This window comes from Chrysochloris asiatica, unplaced genomic scaffold (genome assembly GCF_000296735.1).
Source record: "Chrysochloris asiatica unplaced genomic scaffold, ChrAsi1.0 scaffold00005, whole genome shotgun sequence".
NCBI classification, from domain to species: Eukaryota; Metazoa; Chordata; class Mammalia; order Afrosoricida; family Chrysochloridae; genus Chrysochloris; species Chrysochloris asiatica.
Window position 1 is genome coordinate 31,559,369 of NW_006408523.1, and position 3,768 is coordinate 31,563,136.

Here is a 3,768-nt window from a genome sequence, read left to right on the forward strand (position 1 = left end):
TATATATTGAAAAAATACACAAAGTAAGCATAGCCTCAAAATAAATATGGATTTAATTAGTATAGAAATGAAAGCTATGCTTTTTAACTTCAGTGGGGTGTAGCTGTAATTTCAGTGAAGTGAGAAAGTCTTGATTTGAAATACCCAGAAAACCACCGCAGCTGATTATAAAATGGGTGGAAAGAAAAGGCAGTAATAAAGTGAAAATAAGTGGAAAGCAAATTGTAGAAAGCATAAACAGATATGTTATGGTTTTGTTTATCAATGCTTTTTGATTAAAGAAAGGTAAAAATTATTCAATAATAACCAAACTATATTTAATCTATCCCCAGTATTAACACAGATAGTTAAATAATTATTCCTACCCTTAAGAAATCTAAAATGCATTAAAAGCTATAAACCTATAAGTAAAAAGAAATTACAACACATTTGGAAAAATCCTAAAACATTAAAATTTTCTCACTTATTCTTCTAGATATATTGGCCCTATAACATGATGATTGTCCTGGTTATAAAATTTATGCTACATAAGTGAGGGAGGAAAGACAAATCTTCAGTACAGATATATTCTCTTCCTTAATGATGTGGATCATAATTTCCCACTCCTTATGTGTGAATCTTACATGTTGGCATCTTTCGAAGGGTACAGTATGGAATGGGGAGATACAAAAGAACAGCTTTATAGTGGAGAAAACTGTCAAACATTGCTTTAACAAATAATTAAGGCCAACATCAACACTGATAAATCATGTCAGTAGTATTTAGTCTTGATATACTGTGACAGACAAAACAGTTGTCTTCCTCCTGCAAACCACTATCCCCAGTCTTATTATGAGAAATGATTGTTGTTGTTGTTAAGTGCCGTCAGGTCAGTTCCGACCCATAGCAACCCTAAACAGTGTTTCTGAAACTGTAAATCTTTACGGGAGCAGAATGCCTCATCGTTCTTCCGCGGAGCAGCTGGTAGTTTTGAACTGCTGACCTTGCGGTTCACAGCCTGATTTGTAACCACTACACTACCAGAGCGCCTATGAGAAATGATAAATTATGAGAAATGCAGTGCTGTTGTGGTGCTGTGGGTAAATGCACTAGACTGCAAGGTGGGTTGGAACTGCAAGGTCAGCAATACAAGCTCACCAGCCACTCCTGGGAAACCCTATACAGGGTCACTAGGAGTCGGAACTGACAAGACAATACTTAACAGCAACAAACATTTCCCCATGTGTCAGCTCCAACTTACCAGATATCCCCATTTGCCCTCTCTCCTCCATATCCCTATAAGTACTATATATAGTTTCCATATTCATATAATTTGTTGTTGTTTAGTGGTGTGAAGTCAGTTTCAACTCAGCAATTCTGTATAAGGTTTCTGAGGCTTTACATCTTTTGTTGGAGCAGAAAGCCTTATTTTCTCCCACAGATAATTTATGGCTAGTTTATACTATTAACATATCACATCTTAGCTGTCACTTTCAGTGAATCTAAAAATAATGAACATAATTATTAAACAAAGGTCTGAGATTTCTATAACTTTACCTCATTTCCTTTTTCCGTTCAGGGATCTCATTAGATTTAGCTGTATGTGTCCTTAGGCTTCTCTTGACTTTACATTTTTTTCCAGACTTTTTCTGATTTTTTCTGTGTGTGTGTGTTTGTTTATGTATATATATATAACCTCAACAGTTTTGAGAAATGTTTATTTTATAGAATACTCCTCATTTGAAATTTCCATAGTATATTTCTCATAATGTTGTTGCTAAGTGCCATTGAGTCAGTTCTGACTCATAGTGACCCTGTATAGGGTATCTGAGGAGTGGCTGGTAAGCTTGAACCACCGACCTTGTGGTTCAAACCCACTTTGCAGTCCATTGCATTTACCCACAGCACCATAACAGGACTCCATTTCTCATAATTTGTTATTTCTCATAATAAGACCGGGGATAGTGGTTTGCAGGAGGAAGATGACAGTTTTGTCTGTCACAGCATATCAAGAATCCATACGACTGACATGATTTATCAGTGTTGACATTGACCTTAATTATTTGGTGAAACAATATTTGACAGTATTCTCAACTGTAAAGTTATTCTTTTATAGCTCTCCTTTCCATACTGTACTCTTGGAACGATGCTACCATGTAAAATCCACATTTAAGCAGTGGGGAATAATGATCCACATCATTAAAGCAGAGAATGTTACTGTACTGAAGATTTGTCTCTCCTCACTCCCTCATTTATTTATTTATTCTGTTATTCATATACATCAATTTGGACTTATGCATATTTATTTTATGCTTAAACTGATAATTCAATATTTCATCGCTTATGGTTTTGTTAAAATTTGTTCTGCTTTTTCTATTGGTGGGTCTCTCAGTTGATTCTTGTGTCCCTTTGATAACTCTTATTAGCATATGTGTTCAATGAGTTAGCATTTCCATACTTTCTCCCAAGGAGCCCCAGCAGTGCGTAGTTATGTATTGGACTGTTAACTAAAAGATGAGTGCTTAGACCCAACAGCCACTCCACTGATGAACGATGTAGCAGTCTGCTTCTGTAAAAAGTGGTGAAAATATGTTGACTCTAAATTAAAGTTTTGGAAATCCTATGGAAGAAGTTGTACTCTATCCTATGAGTTGTTATAAGCTAGAATAGACTTAACAGCAATGCGTATGATTTACCCTTTGACTTTAGAAATTACTCCAGATTCATGTTGCTTATATTCTAACCTAATCCTAGAATTATTTTTATCTCTAAATCACACTGATTCATTTATGGGAGAATGATTTTACAAAGAAAGCTCTAAGTGCTTCAGTGGAAGTGAGGGAAATGAAGCAATTAAGTGATGGGCTAGGTTTCAGCATATTTCATTGGCACCTGTTGACTTGAGATGAGATAGAGAAAAGGAAGAGATCGCCAGTCTGAAGTTTAGGGAGTTGTGTGAAAGCCTGAGCCCATGGGCACTGTTCTAGTTCCTCAGGGCTAGGGCTGAGAGTGAAGGGGACAATTGGTCTGAAGTACAGGGAAGTAGGTGTGAATTTCCACACTTGTAGCTTATACCCATTTGACCTAGCTTGGATGGCTAGGACTGAGTTGTGTCCAGAAATGATTAGATGAAGATAAAGATGTTTGATACTGTGAGCAAGTGTAAATTGCTACAACGTAAAGGACAGGTCTTTTGCTTATGGATGCAGTTCCCCAACATTCCAAATAAAATGGAAGGTTCTTCAGATCCAGGAACATGCTTGTCTCCTCAGAGTAATGGGGTGATAGGCATGGGCAATTTAAAAACTGACTATCAAAATGGGGCTATAAAGGCATGGTGTAGCTGGTCACAAGCTTTCATGAGTGTGCATAATCTCAGAATTACAGAAGCCAGGGAGAAACTCCATTGAATTGCTTTCCTCTTTATCAGATGGATCTGGAGAAAGAGGGTGGGGTTTGATACTGATTGGGTTTTATGATTCAATTGTGAGTCATTATTAGCAGGATTAATTGTGATTGTCAAAACTGCAAACTTTAAGGCCAGGATTGGTTAATTTTGCCATGAAGCTAGGTTAAAAGGATCAATCTCAGAAGCAGAAACAGATGAGCTCAGGATAAGCAAGAGTTCATAGTTAACTCTGTGATGATTGGCTATGAGCTGCCGAACAATAGAAAGGATGTTTCCTTGGGGACGTGGGGGTGTGGCCTATTCCTAATATAATGGACACACAGCAAAAGCTTGTGCTCTTTTCTGCTTGGGACTTGGAACTCAACACTTGTAGGCTCTTT